A 19,839-nucleotide genomic window follows, 5' to 3' on the forward strand; every position below is an offset into this window, starting at 1 on the left:
CCATTCCCCAGTTTAAAAAGCTTTCCCCTGCTTTCTCCAGTCCAGAGCTGGAGGCACACAAGGCCTTTCACAATCTAGCCCTTTCCATCTTTTCAGCCCCATCACTCACCACCATCCCTCCCACCACCACCCCTCCACTGGTCCCCAGTGATTTCTAAGCTCCACTCTGCACATCCATGCAATTCCCTGCCTTTGACCTTGTCATCCTCTCTTGCCAGTTCCTCTTCCCCAGTTCCTTCTTTTTCAATATCTAGCTCAAGTAGTACCTTTTTTGGTGAAAAATGTTCTGATGCACCAAACCTCCTAGCCGAGAAAATATTAGGCTCTCTTTTCTCAGCTTTTGGAGTACTTTGTTCATTTTATGACAGCAAATTGTTGCATGACTGTAGGTTCCTCAAGGAGGTTTCCCTGTCTCCTGGTCCCTCACATGGTACCTGGAGCATACCTGTCCCTCAATAAAAGCTCAGTTGATGAAGTAACAGATTTAATAAATTACTGTCTGCTAATGGGTTGGTTTGAGGGCAGGTCTTGAGAAATGTTATCCACATAAAGGACTCACTGAAAACTGAGAAGTCTACCTCTTGGCTGGGTTTTGAGCCCTCACCTCAAAGCCTCTGGACTTCAGGACAGGGAAGGCCCCATGTGGCCAGTGGCCTGGCAGGGAGCAGTGTCACGAGGCCTTGAGCCACACTGAGAAGTGTCCACTGGAAACATACATCCATCAGGCCTGGCTCAGTCATAGGAGATGCTGGTTCCCATCGAGGCTCTGCCACTCATTGGCTGTGCCCCCTTGGCCATGTCAGGTAACTCTTCCAAGCCTCAGTCTCCTTGTTTACGAAATGAAGAAGCTGCTCTCAGGATGTTTCACTCGGTTCTTAAGGGGATATGTGACCTCATGGGTCCCCTCACATTGTTCTGTATTTTGGACATTTGTCTTATTCTCTCCAAGTTCACAAAATTAAGAACTTTTAAAAATTCATCTTTGTTTCTTTTCACAAGCCTAGCTAGCATAATGATTTCCATGAAGTAATAATAATAACTACTTATTATGGCCCCAAACTCCATGTTAAGCCTTAACTACGTTATCTAGTCACCACAGCTCTGAGGAAACTTCTATCTATATTGTTCAGAGAAACAAGCAAATGTTTAGGAAATTTGATTTACTCAGTGCCACAGGGCTGTTAGGTTTAGGTTAGGTGTCAGAACCCAGTTCATGTAACTAGAGACAGAGCTTTAAATACTAATTGATATTCATTAAATTGAGAACAGTGAAAGCCAAATGTCAGCCATGTTTATTAGTAGTAACATAGGATCACTGATCTTAAAACAGCCGTGGGCAAACTACGGCCCGTGGGCTGGATCCGGCTGTTTTATCCGGTTCTTTTGCTCTCCCCTCCACTCCTTTACTTTGAATTTATATTAGTTCACACAAACACACCATCCATGCTTTTGTTACGGCCCTCTGGTCCAGTTTAAGAACCCCTTGTGGCCCTCGAGTCAAAAAGTTTGCCCACCCCTGTAAACCTGGAGCAGATCAATAGATGTTTATATCCCCTGGGATAAATCCTTGTCCTCTGGAAAGAGGAGAGGAAGAAGACAAACCCAGAGGTGCTCTGACAAGTCAAATCTTGTACAGTGGCAGAGAAAAACACCTCAATTGGCAAATCCACCATCATGGCCAGCAATAAACCCTGCCACTTCTGACAACCTCGAAACTCAAGAAGCAGATTCCAGCTCAGTGCTTCCAAAAAAGACCTTAGACATCAATGGCCACACATGGGCAGATACTTGGGAACCAAGACTTGATCAAAATGGCAAGTGTTTGCTGAAAAGACATTTCCTGTGACTCAGATCAAAAGTCAAACTACAGCCCTGGCCGGTGTGGCTCAGTTAGTTGAGCATGGTCCCATGCACCAAAATGTCGCCAGTTCAATTCCCGGTCAGGGCACATGCTCGGATTGGAAAGGGGTACATGCCGGAGGCAAACAATTGATTTTTCTCTCCCACATCAATGTTTCTCTCCCCCTCCCCCTCCTTTTCTCTGTCTCTAAAATTAATATAAACATATACACTGAGTGGCCAGATTATTATGATCTCTGAACGCATAATAATCTTGCCACTCAGTGTGTGTGTGTGTGTGTGTGTGTGTGTGTGTGTGTGTGTGTGTATTAGAGGCCTGGTGCATGAATTCGTGCATGGGTGGGGTCCGGCCAGCCTGACCAGGGGGAGGGGACATGGGCAGTTGCCGGCCTGCCTGCTGGTCGAACTCCTGGTCAAGGGGACAATTTGCATATTAGCCTTTTATTATATAGGATATACACTGAGTGGCCAGATTATTATGCGTTCAGATATCTCTGAACGCATAATAATCTGACCACTCAGTATATATTTTTTAAAAGTCAAAATACATGGCATAGTTCAAAAGAGGACAAGCTGTTCATGTTTATGTAATATCTCAAGAAGCAGAGAAATAAAAGAAAATCTGGATAATGCCATCCAGATGTGCTCACATTTTCAAAAAATTGGTATACCAAAATTAAAACTCCTAAAATAATTCAGTGAAGAGCACTGATCCATATTGCAAAAAGAACTCTTACCTTGCAAAAAGGATTCACCACAGACTTCATTTCTTCCTTCACTCAACAAATATTTACTAAGCGCTCATTATGTGCTATCATCTATATCGGGCCTTAATTTTCTCTTTTCTTTTGGGCTTTTATTGTCCTCTTTATCTACAGCACTTTATCACCATTGGTCCATAAAAAGTCCCTCTCTTATTTATTCATTTTTCTTCTTTTTTAAAAAAAATAGATTTTATTGATTTTTTACGGAGCGGGAGAGGGAAAGAGAGTTAGAAACATCAATGAGAGAGAAACACTGATCAACGAAAGGTACATGCCCTTGACCAGAATCAAACCTGGGACCCCTCAGTCCACAGGCCAATGTTCTATCCACTGAGCCAAATTGGTTAGGGCTATTCATTCTTCTTTTGTTTATTCATCATTCATTCATTCATTCATTTACTTTTCTGTATACCTTCCATGTGTATTCTTTTTTTTTTAACACTAATTTGTGGGGGGTTTTTTGTTTGTTTTATATATTTATATTTTTTATTGATTTCAAAGAGGAAAGGAGAGGAAGAGAGAGATAGAAACATCAATGATGAGAGGGAATCATTGATCGGCTGCCTCCTGCACACCCCCTACTGGGGATTGAACCTGCAACCCAGGCATGTGCCCTTGACCAGAATCAAACCTGGGACCCTTCAGTCCATAGGCCGATGCTCTATTTACTGAGCCAAATCGACTACGGCCATACATATTCTTTTCCTGTTTCCATTCACCTCCAGTAGTCACCTATCATTTCAATCAAAGCAATGATTTTCATCTGGATGATGTTAATTCTTTTATTTGTAAATAAAATATATTCATAACCTGTTCTTGTAAAATCTGTATTGTTTTGCACTCCTGGATTTTTAATTGATGTAGGTGCTATAGTATTAGATAGCTCATACTACTTCTTATCACTGTGTTGTAAGATCCATTCATATTGCTATGCATACTTTCCATCTGTCATTTCTAAACACTTGAAAGTATTTCATGGAATGCAAGCACTACCTTTTACTTAACCAGATTGTTTCCAACTCTCCCTCCACAAAGCAAAGCATCAATAAACATGCTGAAATGTACCCTTGTACAGAGACATGTGAAAATTTCCTTGGGGTTACATGCACATAGGTAGAATTCCTAGGTCAAAGAATATGCATAAATGTGGGCTGACTAAATACAATCAAATTGCTCTCCAGGCTCCCTACAGCAGTTCATGAAGCTTCCCGTTTCACCACCAAACTTGGCATCAACAGCTTTCTAATTTTTGCCAACCTAAGAGGTATAGTGATAGTTCACTGTCGTTTTATTTTACATTACTAACAGTAATAAATTTGAGCATCTCTTCATATGCTTGCTAACCTTCTGGATTTCCTCTTTTCTAAAATTTCTGTTCACTCCTTTGCCAATTTCTCTACTGAGTTTGCTGTATTTTTCTTATTGATGAGCAGTTTTTTGTATATTCTACAAGTGAAATTCTAGATATTATCAGTTTTAATCAATACAAATTTCTTCTCCTAATCTGTAATCTATAAATTTCACTCATGGTGTCCTTTTTTAAAATATATTTACATTATGTATATGGGCCTGCCTTTGAATTATATTTTATTTCATTGACTTCATTGTCTGTTCTTGTACTAACACTTTACAGGTTTAATTATTACTTATTACAGTGAATCTTAAAATTTTAAAGTTCTTCAAGTTCCTAAAAAAAATCCAACTGGAATTTTGATTAGTTTTTATTTAATTTACTGATTGCTTTAAGGAAGGTTGGTATCATTATAAGAGTAATTTGGCCCATCTAAGCATGGGCTAGCTCTCCATCTACTGAGATCATATTCTATGTTCTTTACTAGTAGAGTTTTAAAATTTTCTCCATGGAAGTATAGTGTATTCTTTTTTTTAATAGTGTATTCTTAGATAAGTTAATTCTTACTTCTTACTTAATTACTTACTAACTTTTGACATTGGAATAGCCCCTCACTTTTTATTATATTTTCAAGTTGGTTATTATTGGTGTAAAAAAATTCTAATATTTGTGAGTTTATCTTATTTTTGGCAAACTTGTTGACCTCTCTTATTAGTTTTAACAGTTTGTCCGTTGGTTATGATGATCTTTCTAGGTAGGTAATCATCTCTTCTGAAAACAATGCCAGTTTTATCTTTTCCCTTCCAATCCTATATTTCTAATTCTTTCATTTCCTTACAGTTTTGTCCAGTCCTATGATAAATAGTGGTAGTGGTTATTTTTGTCTTATCCTTGTCTTGAAGTTACAATGAAGATAAATACCTAACATTTTTTTAAAAATATGAAATATGTAAAATTAAAACTGCTCATGAACAGTCAAACAGTAGAGATAAAGAAAAACTAACATCTGTACCCATTATAATGCAATTTAAAAACAACCAATAGAAAGAGGAAATTCTAGAAGCTTACTTAGGTATATTAATAGCTGAGGAAAAGAACTGTATTGATGGTATAGTTCTCGACAGAAAAACTAGATGCAAACAGACAATTTCAATACTTAATATTTTTTAAGTATTGAAAAGAATATTGAACCTATAAATTTAATATAGCCAAACTGTGATTTAAATATTATAACATAACAAAAGTATTCACAAGCATACAAGGTCTCACATTACAATTGCTCTTGGGGGAAGCACTCAAATAAAAAAAGGCAATCCAGGAGAATGTTACAAAAAACATGGGAGCAAAAGGTGGGCAAATATCTAGATAAAGTTTATTATAGGAATTCTCTTAAAGCTGAAAAAGGGAAAAATGCATCCATAAGAACCCAGAACAAAATGTATAGAAAATATCCACATTGATTGCACAAGTTCAGGGAACACTATTCACATTTTATTTTTATTTTTTATTTTATTATTTCATTTTATTTGTGCAGGAGTGAAATGTGTGGGCCTAAAGGAGATCAAAGGGAAATTAAGATGTAGCAACGTTTTTGTTTTATAAAGGGGAAAAATGGCTGCTGATCAATTTAAGAAATTAATAGGGAAAAGTAACTGTAAGTATGAGGTAAGGGACAACTGCCACTTTTGTTCTTACTATAAGAACAGAAATAGAATGTTTAATTTTTAAGACAGCTGAAAAAAAAACTGGGTCTTTGTATAAAAACAGGAAAAGAGTATTAAAATTTATATAGTGAATGGAAAATAGAAATAAGATAACAGGATAAGTTTGCATAGTACAGCAACTATAATAAATATAAAAAAATTAAGCTCACCAATTAAAACATACAGATTCCTGGATGAATTTAAATTTTTAAAAAGATCCAACAATATGTTGACTCTTAGATATAGTTAAAACAAAAACCAAATCTCAGGTAGTTTTCAAATAAAAGACTCACGTAATTCTTGATTTCAAAACTAAATAAGGTCAATACAAGAGAAGAAAATTATAGGCCCATTTAATTTTTGAAAAATTTAATTTATCAAAAATCCCAAAGAAAATAATTAGCTTGCTGAATTCAATGGTATATTAAGAAATAATGTCTGATGATACAATAATAAATAATAATAACAATACATTACAATAAAGTGGGATTTATCCTAGGAATGAAAGGATGATTTGTTCTTAGAAATTTTATCAATTCACCACACTAAACTGTAAGATAAAAGTCATGAATTTACCTCAATCAATGTATAAACACTTGATAAAGCCCAACATCTATTTGTAATTTAAAAAAAAAACCCTCTGAGAAAATTAGGACTAGAAGGAAACTTCTTAGCTTGGTAAGGTTTATATATCTACAGTGATGTATATAATGAAGAAATTATAGATAAAATCCTTTTGAGAACAAGTTAATCTTTTACATTTATGTGATTAATTTCTAAACATTTTTCACAACAATTTTCTGAAACATGTATTAAACACAAAAAAAAATAAAACATATAGATTATATCATGTAATTGTGCAAAGTTTTGTTCTAGGCTTTAGGGATACAGCAATAAACTAAACAGAAAATTGTTAGCATCACATAGCCAAATATTTGGTGTTGGGTAGACAGAAAATCCATAGTTTCACCTTCATACTGCCAATAATACCTTCCCCCACAGCCTGCACAGCTGATGGCCACCTTTGAGAAATATATTCCATGATGTTTTGCTCTGTGCTGGGAATTAATTTAGATGTTAGGGCACAAAGCCACAATCCCTGTGCTCAGGAATTATCACTGGTGTGGAAAATATAATTTTTAAAAAATAATAGAAAGTCCCACAAGAATTCCTAGAGTAGTTCCCAGCCAAGTTACACGGGATAATTATTATAAAGGGATATGCCTGAGTCCTACCCTCAAAATACCCGACTCAGGCCTGGTGCATGTTCCAAACCCAGGCAGCGGCCAAGGCGCCATCGCTCGGTATGCAAAGTGGCGGGAGGGTGACTTCTGTGATGGCACCTGATGAACCTTCTTTCAAAACTTCCACGGAGTGGGACACGCAGTGTGAAGGGGTCCTGGCCGCCCAGCCCCGCAGGGCAGGGACCAAGGAGCTGCCATCAAGCCTGCGGCTGCCCTCCCGGCTGCCACCCAAGGTGCACCTTGTTCCAGTGGGCGCAGCACCATGCCCGGTTCCCTGACTTGGGCCACCTCGTTATCGTCTGGAGGGTTACAAATAACGTGGTTTCGGAAGCTCCCTTCCTGGTTGACACCGAAGGTTTATTCAAAGGCAGCACTTAAGGCTTTTATTCTGTAGTTCCTGTGGGATTCCCTTGGTTTCCATCTGTATTCTACCCAGGCTGCCCTGGCTGCCTTGGGAGGTCACTTCTGCCTTTCCAGCAACAAAACGGTGTGTTATCTTTTAAAAACAAAATCCATTGTGAATGCATCTGAGATGGATATTCACATCATGCCTCTAGCGAAAAGGTTGCAGAGCAGAAAGAGAAGATAATACTAAGGCACACTCACAGGTTCACTGATGAAGATGCCGAAGGAAGTGACTCCTGACCAATCAAAAAACTGACCCAAAACCAGAGCTTGAGTATCAGGGTCAGGCTTACCGCCATCTTCAAAGACGGGTGCTGGAGAACGATCAACTTCAAGGATGGACAGGAAGTGTACTTTATTACCTTTACATCTAGACTGATTTTCCAAATGATTTGTGAATCTCTTTATAGATTTCTGTCCAGGTTTCATAGCTATTTGCCTTCAGAAATTATTTTAGCTTTCAGAAATTATTTTAGCTTTCTTATCAGTTTTGTAGTAATTTCTGAAAACATCTTTAACTGCGTATTTAGGGATTAAGAGGCAATGTGCCATGAATGCTCTGATTTAAAGATGCATGTGAAAATACAGTTGTACTTAGTGTTGACTACTGAGTCCTACACGGAACAGTTATATGAATAGTTGTAACCACAATTTAACATTTCATTTAAGGGATAAAGTTTGTATATTCTGCATTTTCTCAAGGCTATAGTTAGCTCAGTGTTTTTTTTTTTAATGTGTGAATAAATTTCTGTTTGTTTTTAAAAAAAAAAAAAAAAAACTGACTCAGTAGATCTGGAGTAACCCATAACTTGGTAGGTTGGTTGGTTGGTTGGTTATTTTAGTAAAAAAAAAAAAATTTAAAAAGAAAACGCTTGACTGGGTGGTTGGAACCTGTACATCAAAAGGTACAGGTTCGATTCCAGGTCAGGGCACATTCCTAGGTTGTGGATTCAATCTCTGGTTGTGGCATGTATGAAAGGCAACTGATATCTCTCTCTCTCTCTCTCTCTCTCTCTCTCTCTCTCTCTCTCGCTCTTTCTCTCTCTGTCTCACCCACTTCCTTTCTCTAAAAATCAATAAACATATCATTGGATGAGGATTTTTTTTTTTAAAGAAAAAGATTCAGGTGGCATAACTTTGAGATTTAGGAAGCACTAACGTAGGCAATCAAGAACAAGTCATCCCCTTTTTTCTCAACGTCTCTTTTCCCATCTATCCTCTTTCAACTCTTATTCATTGGAATGCCCCTAGAAAGCCCTGATTAAGAAGAAAAACAATCTCCAGTTTAAGTGTGGCATGGTAGATCCTTTGTCTAACTAAGCACATAACCATTATTTCCCACACACAGGAGGGAGCTTCACCCGTGAATGCTCTGCACCCAGAGGCAATCCCTTTCCTATAGTCTCCCATCCCCCCAGCCAAGCCCCCAGCCAAGGAATAGTGATCAAGTGACTCTGTGACCTGGCACCCAATCTGCACACCCATGACTCAAAGCACTGAGCTGCCCTGCTTCTCTGTATAGCATTCAAAGACCCCCAAGTGATGAGAGACACCAAAACAGTAGACATCAGGGAGGCAGTTGGCCCCTATTCCACTTGGGCTACAGGCTCAAAGGAGTAAAGTGAAGGAAGTTTGTCCAGTAATTGAGGTGATGCATGTCAATCATCTGTCCTGAAAATGCAACAAAGAACCCCCTCCTTTTCCTCTTCCCGAAACACAAACACCAAGCCCTCCAGTGACAGGGTTTTCACCAGTGTAGGTCATGATTTTCCAAGCACTATGGAAATAAAAAATTCATTAAAGTCAAAGTCCATTTCCTTGTGAATCAAAAGTTTAGTGTACTGAAAAAAGGAGAAGGCTCCAGCATGTCAAGACAAGTCTATTTGCATACGTGCCATGGTCCTGGCCACTTTCAGTCACGGGTGGAGCTGTTTGGCGGGCAGCTGGACTGCTTTTTTTGAACTGCCACTTCTCTAATTTGAAGGGGGAGCAACTTGAATGAATGAGTGAGGAGATGTAGAAGATGAAAAGGAGATAGAAATATAAGTGGAAATAGAAGAAAAGGGAAAGAAATGGAGGAAGGCAATTCAGAATTTTAGACATTTTGAAGGTTCAAAGGAAAAACAAAGATCTGCCTCCAAAGACAAAGCAGTTAATTCAATCTAGCAGTAACTCTATGTGAAGTATGTGTGACCATGGTAACAACAGACAGAGACCAGTGAGCCAAGCCTGGCCTCAGGGAGTCCAGAGACAAAGTCAGATACTGACAGTCAATCAGTACCTGAGTATCCATGATCTCCTGGTCCAAGCAATGACTTAGCCAGCCAATCAGAGTGAGTATGCAAATTAACCCATACAATGCCCCGCACATAGCAAAGACTCTGAAAGTGGTAGCCATTATTGCTGTTACCGTCATTGTTATTAATAATGAATATGAAAGCTTTCGACCTGGGCCCAGTGTCACCACTGTTCTCTCTAGGAGAAAATACAAACCAAAAACTGGGTCAGAGATATAACAGGCATATAATAAGTATAAATTGACTGACATGAGTACTTGTTTCTAAAAAAAAAAATGCATTAGTTAGCATGGTCCACAAATAGACACAGTCAAACTATTAAAAAAGTGGGGGCACGGGGCGGGGATGGAGATCAAACAACTTCAGGAGCTTCACATGTACAGTTTGAAAAGCCAGTGATAGCCAAGATTTCTGGCCAATGACTATTTGCCAAGAACTGTTCTAAATACTTTGTACATATTATTCCATTGTATCCTCATAACAATGCTTTGAAGTAGTAGTCTCATTTTACAGATGAGGAAACAAACAGAATGAGGTTAAGACACTTGTCTAAAACACACAGGTCATACGAAGAGCCAGGGATCCAACCTGGGCAATCTGATTGCACAGCTCTTTTCTTTCTTTTTTTTTTCTTTTAATTGAGATATAATTGACATATTTTATTATGTTCATGTGGGCAACACAATGATTTGATATATATATATATTGAAATGATCACTACAATAAGTATAGTTAACATCCATCATCACAAATAGTTACATGTTTTCTTATGATAAGAACAGCTCTTATCATTACATGACACTATTTCCTCCCCACAAAAGAGTTAAGTCCCACACAATCAATCATTCATCCATCCATCCCCACATTCATCTCTCCACCCTTCCATCCATCCATTCATCCACCCACCCATCCACCCATTCATTCATCCATCCATTCATTTGCTCATTAATTCATTCATTCATCTATCCATTCATTCAGCAAATATTTGTTGACTACTATCCTACTATCTGTATCTGGCACTGAAAATACAGCAGTGAAAAAGGAAAGTCAGGTCCCTGACTTCAAAAAGCTCACATTTTAGTTAGAGTTGGGGGAGGAGGAATGGATATCACAAATACCATCCACCAGAAGAAGGAAAGCAGTGGATCAAAAAAATATCTCTCCAAATCAACATCTTGAGGCCTCAAGCCTTATATTTCCACAGGGCACATTCAGAAAATCATTTCTATGGTGATTATAGTTAACTAGAGGCCCAGTGCACGAAATTCGTGCACAGGGGTGTGTCCCTCAGCCCAGCCTGCACCCTCTCCAATCTGGGACCCCTCCAGTGATGTCTGACTGCCCATTTAGGCCCGATCCTGGTGGGATCGCACCTAAACGGGCAGTCGGACATCCCTCTCACAATCCAGGATTGCTGGCTCCCAACTGCTTGCCTGCCTGCCTGCCTTCCTGATTGCCCCTAACCGCTTCTGCCTGCCAGCCTATCACTCCCTAACCACTCCCCTGCCAGCCTGATTGATGCCTGACTGCTCCCCTGCCAGCCTTTTCCCCCTAACTGCCCTCCCCTGCAGGCCTGGGTCCCTCCCAACTGCTCTCCCCTGCAGGCCTGGTCGCCCCTAACTGCCCTCCCCTGCAGGCTTGATAGCCCACAACTGCCCTCCCTTGCAGGCCTGGTCCCTCCCAACTGCCCTCCCCTGCTGGCCATCTTGTGCCTGGAAAATAGTAAGCATCTCAAAGGGATAGTTTTTAGTCTTGCAATATCATGGATGAGCTTGTACCTGACATCAGGGAAGTCCTGTGGTACTGCCTGGGTCAGAGAGGTATGAGACCAGGTAACCAAGTGATGATAGATTACATGATATAGTCATAAACGAATACAAAGGTTGCTAGAAGCACAGAGAGATCACTGTGGGCTGGTGCTATATAGAGCTTGTCGGGATTCCTCCACGTTCATGTTAACATGGCACTCTCCTGTTATTTCTCAGGAACCAGTTCATAAGTGACAGTGAGTCACATAATCCACTCTAGGCAGCTATATGCTCCCATCTGTCAAAGGCTGAAGTACCAGCTTGGACTGAGTAGATTGACCAAAGCAAATGACAGACATCAAACTTTTGAACACCTGCTCCTGTCCAGCCCTCCCAATGCCCTCAGACTGCCTCAGCAGCTGACTGGATTTCAGTTCCCATGGATGCCTGAGGAACAGATGCTGAAACCAAGAAGTACCTGAGTGTGGATCCCTGAGACGCTGGCCACCTAGAGAACTATATATTTGGAGATCTACTTTAGCCCTAAATCTTGGATGCACAACTAGACTCCTAGCAAAGTTTCCTCATTAGTCACTCCCATCTTTGGGGGATGGCTGGGCAGGGTTGCAGAACGAAGCCATGGGGATGGCTTCCAACGCATATAAGTAAGATCAGAGTGTCTGAGGTCTAGTGAGGAAGAACACTCAAGGAAGGAAGGATGACTGACCAAGCGATAGGACCCATTCCCCAAATTTCACCACACACTGCCACTTTGTCCTCCCAGGGAGCTCGGCCACCCCTTGAAAAGCTTCCTCCAAGCTTGAACTCAAACGCTGCCCTTAGCAACACTCAGCACATATGACACACGCAAAAAGCAATTAAGAATTTGATCTCTAGAATTAGAACTAGGTGCAAATCCTGGCTCTACCATTTTAAACTATGTTACCTTGAGCAGGTCACTTAACACTCTGTGTCCCGATTTCCACATCTGTTAAATAATTCCTCACCAGGCTGTTGTCAGGATCAAATAAAATACTGCATGAAAAGGAGCACCACAATGCCAGTGGTAGTAGATGCCTAACAAACAGCAACCATTACATTACTAAACGCAGCCAGAGACTACACTAGGAATGAGCCTGAGAACACCAGGCGTGGTGAGGAAGTCAAGCCAGCAAAGCCCAGCTTGCCACAACCAACTCTTTCCGATGGTTCACAGATCCTGCTGTTTCCATTCATGGTGTTCAAATTAATGCCAGATGTGCAGCCCATCTCCATTGCCTCCTCATTCCTATTGTTTAACTTCCATCCTGACTCCCTCCTCCAACCCTTGCACCCCAGCCCCATGCCTGGTCTGAGAGGCAGGCTCCACCCCAAGCACTGATACTAGGAATGGTGTTGTCTTGTCATACTATTTCCATTCACCTAAATGCAGTTATACCTGTGTTGACCTCACAGTCTTAACAGAGTGGGAGAGCCCCGGCACACTTATAAAAATCATTCATGTCACATAAATGTCAATGACAGCCTATGAGGCGTCCTGCCCCCACGGGACCCTTCCCTCTTGGAAGCTGTTCCTTAGATCTTAATCCACCCAGCTCAGGATTGTCTCAGATAGTGAGGCCATGAGGCAGCTAAGGGAGAAGGCTGAGCAACCTGAACACAATGGAGAATCCTTCCAGAAGCTGGGGGGTGGGGGTAGGGGGGGGTCAGTGGTGGAGTGCAATCCTCAAGCAAACCAGGGAATAAGGAAGGAATTGGCCTAGCCAGGTGGTTTGGGATGGTCTTTCCAGCAACCGTTTCTGCCATCTTCCAGGTGCCCAGGGGCTCCACAGTAGGTGTGGTCAGGATATGTGCCAGGGGAGGCTGGCTTGGGATTCCCTGTGGCTTCCTGCCTGGACAAACACGCCCCGCAGCCCTGGTGGACCGTCACCTCCGCTGGGCCCCTCAGGCAGCACTCACACTAGCCCATTGTTCTTCCTCCCTGGCAGCTCTGGAGCCCAGCTCCCCATCCTGGCCCCCAGCGACCCCTGCAGAGCCTCAGCGGCTTTGTACATGCTGAGCAGGTCCTGGGCTCACTGCTCACTGCTGCCACTACAGTGGGTGCCACATTGGGGTGCTCAAAAAGTCCCTTCCCTCTTGTGGGGACATTCCTTGACTGGAATTGAACCTGGGACCCTTCAGTCCTCAGGCCGAGGCTCTATCCACTGAGCCAAACCAGTTAGGGCCAGCTCTGTGTTTTATTTTGTGATGTGCAAATGGCTGGTGTTCAATTAGCATTAGTTGACTTTCTCATTCCATTGGCCACATACTCCATGTGTCAAATACACATACAATTTTGAAGATCATTGCCTCAGATCTATTTCAATCAAAGAAACAAAACTAGGGCTGAAAAGAACATGAGGAACACACATTTTAATCTCATAATTTCTCAGTTCATTTAATATTTTTCCTTAGCAAACGTTGATAAATTTAGTCTGTATAAACACACATATTCTGTCTCCCAATACCCACTCTTCCCCCCTCCAATCCATTTTCCAAAATGCAGCCAAGAAATTTATTTTTAATGCAAATCTGTCATTTTCTTCCACTGCTTAAAACCCTTCAGAGGCTTCCAATTGCCCGCAAGCCCTAGTCCAAATTCTTCATCTGACTTCCTTGGCACCAGGGACCTGGACTTGTTACCTCTCTAGCTTCATCCTGTATTGCCTTTGCCTGGGCTCTCTGGGGTCCCACATATTCAGTTTGAACTTTTTAAAATATCTATACGAGGCTCTCTCTCAACTCAAGAGCTCACACAAACTCTCTCTCTCTGTGTCTACAATGTTCCTCCCACTGTTTTCTTCCCTCCCCTGCACCCCTTCACCTGACTAATTCCATTTCAACCTTCAGTTTCCAGATTAAACATCACTCATCCAGAAAAGATTTACTTGAGACCCAGAACTAAGATCATAGAAACTGCCAGGAGCTGACACAACATCCTTTCTCTGTCTCCTCTTCATTAGCAGCATTCTCATCTGCTTGTTTTCTCTCTGAGATCCTGAGGTTATGGACAGTGTCCCTCTTGTTTATTGATGCATCCCCAGTAGCAAGTATAGTGCTAGTTGAATAAAACGGAAATATCCCCTCATTTCAGCCAATTTTCAGGACATATTCCCCACATAGGATGCTTCAGGGATGAAGACACTATCCTTCAAGTGAGTGCTTTGGGATAAAATTTACAATTAAAGAGCATATGCAGATGTTGTGTTATAAAGATATTAGAGGCCCAATGCACGAAATTCGTGCAAGAGTAGGCCTTCCTTTCCCCCGGATGCCGGCACCGCTTCCCTCTGGCACCAGGGACCCGGGCTTCCCTCGCAGCCCCAGCTTCATCCAGAAGGTCGTCAGGAAGGTCGTCCATAAGGACATCTGGTCTAATTAGCATATAACGCTTTTATTATTATAGACGCACTAAAACTTATATGTTGTTGTTATTAACAAATGTTGCCAAAATAAATTTAATTTTTAAAAATAAAGAAATATTTTGCAGAAGAGTTCCATGGCCTCTAATTTAGTCCAATTTAGCTTAACAAATCAAATTGCTCCCCCTACAACACCCTTATTCTCTGCCTCTGCCCTGTCCACCAGCCTCACTGTGGTCTGTGGCTTGGGGGCAGAAGAGGAAGGAAGAGGGGAGTTATGGCCACCAGCATAACCACCACCAATCAATACCACCAACCATATGTATGTTGTGGCCACCTTAAGTAAATCTGTCCTTCCTACTAGGACAAAAGGTTCTAATACTGCTGATGGTCTGTGAATCTGAGACAGCCTCAGATGATCCACACGTAAGCAGAGATGGCTTTATTATGCAGACTAGCCAACCATTTAGGGAGTGAGGTTTCAGAGGGCTCCCCTGTCCTCCATCCACATTTATACACCTCCTGACCAAAATATCCCAGTTAGACCGTGCTCCTTTTGCTTAAAGCTTAAACCTTAGTGTGTAATAGAATCATCTGGAAAACTTAATAAAACAGATTGCTTGGCCCCACCCTCAGAGATTCTGATTCAGGAGGTCTGATTCAGGCCCCCAAATTTGCATTCCTGAGTTCCCAGGCAATACCAATGCTGCTGGTCCAGGGACCACACACTGAGAACCTCTCACTTAAACTAGGAATGGTTTTCAGTCCTGGTTGTGCATGAGAATCGCCTGTGGAGCTTTTCAACAGTACAGAGTTTGAGCGGGGCCTGGGCTTCCATATTTATCAGTGTACCACCAGTGGTGCTGACGCATGCCAAGGCTGAGAACCACATGTAGGTGTTTAGGCCTGTTTAAAGCAATGGCCCTTTGAAAGGGCTAACACTTTAAAGTGGAATCAGTGATTTACATGCCAGTGTGAATGAGTTCCCCATCTTTTCTGAAAGATTTTAGTGACGGGAAAGGGGATGAGTATTGAAGACCCTAGACAGAGGGACATATATGGATAAGGCACACCAGGGGAAAGAAAATTGAGGCAGCCAAAAAATACCTTCACTCACTTTACCAAGCGGGGTATGAAAGCTTTGCAGGAGGAGCCCTTGATGCTACAAACTTGGACTCTCACTCCCTTTGTTTATAAGTCCCACTGACAGTGGCCAGTACCGTGAAAATGGGCAACATGACAACACAGCTGGCCAGATATTCTGACTGAAGACCTGGATTTACTTAGTCTCTACCCAGGGGCCAGCCGTGCCCTGACCTCTCATGTACCTCATTGTCCAGGGACATCCTAGAGAGCACTTCCATATGGATTTGGTCATTGGCATGGCCCTTGTGCATGGGAATTGAGTGGGACTTGGAGCTCCATTTCTTTTACTGGGAAAAATGACGTATCTTTTTAATTGAGCATATTCAGTCACATGTTTATCTCACTGCTTTTTATTTTTATTTTGTAAATATATTTTATTGATTTTTTACAGACAGGAAGGGAGAGGGATATAGAGTCAGAAACATCGATGAGAGAGAAACATCGACCAGCTGCCTCTTGCACACCCCCTACTGGGGATGTGCCCGCAACCATGCCCTTGACCGGAATCAAACCTGGGACCCTTCAGTCTGCAGGCCGACGCTCTATCCACTGAGCCAAACCGGTTAGGGCTATCTCACTGCTTTTTAACCCCATTGAAGTGATGGGTAGTGGTTGGGGTTGGGGGAGGGAGGACAAAGTTTTTCTAGTTTCTTCTCCAAAATCCCAGCATTTAGTTCTCACTGCCTCTTGAGAAAGTAAGATTATTATTAGTGGGATACTCTCTGTGTCCCCACCTGTTGCCAGTGGAAGTGGGCCTCTTGGGGTGTCCCAGGGAAAAGAATTTCCTGAGGCCTCCACGAGAGGATGAGGTATTATGGAATATGTTATTGATAAGGTAACATTAAGGCAGTTCCCCTTCAGGTCCCATCTCCCTCCATCCCACCATGGGAAAAGTCCCATTTTGTCTTCAGTGGGGCTAGGATTAAAGCCAGTGTCCAGGGTTTTTGCTCCATAGTAAGCACAGTCCAGTCCAGCATTAGGGTAGTTTAGCTTTCCTGGCTGTAAGCCGGACTCACTGCAGTCCATTGTGTGTGGAGCACATGTGGCCATCAGCCATGCGGCTTCCAGGGCCACATAGCTATGAAGGCACATGTTGAGTACAGGTCACAGAATAAGTGAGAAATAGGAGCATGAACAGCAAGAGGAACAAGAAAAATTAAATTACTTTATCTGGGGGATTTTACTCTTCCAAGATTCTATGTGCTTGCAGTGGCTCCACCCCCTAGCCAATTATCTTTGTTCCCAGGTTAGACTGACAAGCAAGCACCTTCCCTATGTCACCCCAACTTCACTGCGTGTGCATCCATTTCCTCCTTTGTCTGACCCTTCCCCCCAGTGATCTGCAGGGAACGGACCAGTGGTTCCCTGTGGGAAGTGTGAAAATGCAGCTTCCTGGTGAAGCTGCCCAGATGACCATGCTTTTAATGTATGGCCTACCCTTCCTAATATTAATATTAATAACTAGCTCATTACAATGGTAACAAGATCTATTAGCTTAGTTCTTTCCTGGCTATAAGCTGGCCCAGTCTTGTAAGGGAATTATGCTTGTTGTTCCTGGAACAGCAGTCTCTAAGAATGAACTCCAAATTTCATGGAGTTTCCACTTTCAAACTGAAGCATCCCCAGACTGAAGCAGAGCCTGGCTAACCTGGGAGTAAGGCTTCTAACACTCAGGTGAGGAAGAAGCTGGAGAATACCAGGTCCTCTTGCTCCCAGTTGCAGATGAGAGCTGTATGGGAGTAGGGCATGGGAGTGTTTGCAAAATGTCTTTTCCTTAATCCTGTGGTGTCCTAGGGATGGCCTGAATCAGGCCTTATTCCTGACCTACGCTGTGGAAAGAGTGGGGTGGGGTCAGGGAGAGATAGTACAGACTCCCTCCGTTGCTGGGGACAGAGGTATTTATAGGAAAGAACCCTGAGAAGCAGGAAACCTATGGTCCCTCTAACTGGCTGAGCAAGCTCAGAAAACTGGTGCCTCCTCTCTGGGCCTCAGTTTCCCCATGTAAAAACTGAGGGGGCTGGACCAAATAATTCTTGTATCTTCCCTATGATTCCCCAGTTATGTGAACTGAATTGTTATTGAGTCATCTACTTTACAATCACGATAAGCAGTTGTTACAGCTGTATTAAACTTAAAAGGAATTTCATCTGTAGTACTGGATTTATTTTACAAGTAACAAGAACTTTAGATCCCTCTAAAGAAACATCTCTCTCTCTCTCTCTCTCTCTCTCTCTCTCTCTCTCTCTCTCTCTCTCTCTTTCTCTCTGATAAGAGTTCATGTTAAATGATGAAGGATTGTCTAAACAAGGTGATATACAAACAGATTAAATTTATGAACTTTACTAAGATCACTTAAAGGGAAAATAATATATCATTCCTAAAGCCCTTAATCCCAAAGGTAGAACATATAAGTGAGAAAAAATTAAGAAGAAAGGAAGCCTTCTTCCAGGAGGTAGAGTGGAATACCCCCTCCCCTTGAGTGTGAACTTAGTGACTAACTTCTATCATACAGAGCATAAAAGCGGGGGGCGGGGGAGGAGGGTGTGTGTGTGACTATGGTAGAGAAACCTGGCAGACACTGTAACTAACAGGCCAAGGTCAACATGACCAGTGAGAAGTCATGTTAATGTCCTGCATCCCTGATATGACAGTGAGAAGAGCACTTGACCTCTGTGACATTCCTCCCCAAACATTACAAGCCCCGTGTAACAATGAGAAAAAGCCATCAAACCCAAATTCAGTTTCACATTCCACAAAATCCTTAACCAGTAATCTTCCAAACTGTCAAAGTTATAAAAGCAAGAAAAGACTGAGAAACTGCCACAAATTGGAACAGAAACAAGAGATTAATGGAAAAACTCATGACATCCAATAAAGTCTATAACCTAGTTAATAATACTGTACCAAAGTTAATTTCTTAGTTTTGTTAAATATATCATAGTTATACAAGATTTTAACAGAAGGGGAAGCTGGGTGAAGGTTATCCAGGAATTCTGTGTACTTTATTTTTTGCAATATTTCCGTAAATCTAAAATTAGTTCAAAATAAAAAGCTAAAAAAATACAAAAACTGCAAGTGGGGTGGACAAAGTCATCAATGCTGAAAATGTGCCAACTAGTGCTGATATGGCATTGCTCTTTGGATGTAAGATATACCTTTTCAAATGTAAGATTTAAAATTTGTACATCACTAAGCCTGAATTAAATGTCAAAAAAATGGCATCACTATCTTTGTCTCGAACTTATGCTATAATATGTATGAGAGATTTTCTGTCTTCTTCATAACTGTTTCCCTATTGTCTAACTCAGGGTATTTGTTGAGTGAGTAAAAAAATGAATGAGTGAATGATGTTATTCTGGGTTTTGTACACAGATAATTAGATAAACTCAATCTTTAAATTATTGGATTTTACAATCTAATAAGATATATATAAATATTTTATATAAAACATTTATATTTTATTATGTATTATTTATAAATAAACCTGAGAAATCTAAGATTTACATATAAAATATATGAATATGTATATAAAATATGCACACATTTATTTTTTTATCATGATATTATTATTATTTAATAAAATTATATTTAAAAGAACAATATGAGAGGAATAAGAATTTTATAATTAGCACAATCATATCTTTGGACATCTTAGCACAGTTTCCAAGTAAAGATAAGATAATTAGTAAATTAGTAAAGATAAGATAAACATAGTATTTTTATTCATTTTACAATCATTTATATAATTGATTCTGTAGCAGAAACTGTTATAAGTGTTTGTGAATATTAGCTTCTTTAATCCTCATAACAACCTTAGATATACTATTTTTTCCCAAAATTTTGCCTTTTATTTTCTTCATATATCTGATTGCATTTTTTTCTTCAATTTGTCATTTTTATTTTTATTTTTTTTATTTATT

General features: G+C 40.9%; 1 pseudogene across 1 annotated transcript; it reads left to right on the plus strand.

Annotated features, from left to right (window-relative positions):
* The first annotated feature begins 6,898 nt into the window (after positions 1-6,898).
* LOC308233581 (protein Mis18-beta-like) lies at positions 6,899-7,583 on the plus strand (annotated as a pseudogene). Its single transcript has one exon. The product of its transcript is annotated as a protein Mis18-beta-like (transcript).
* The last annotated feature ends 12,256 nt before the right edge of the window (positions 7,584-19,839 follow it).

This window comes from Plecotus auritus, assembly GCF_963455305.1.
Source record: "Plecotus auritus genome assembly, chromosome: 9".
NCBI classification, from domain to species: Eukaryota; Metazoa; Chordata; class Mammalia; order Chiroptera; family Vespertilionidae; genus Plecotus; species Plecotus auritus.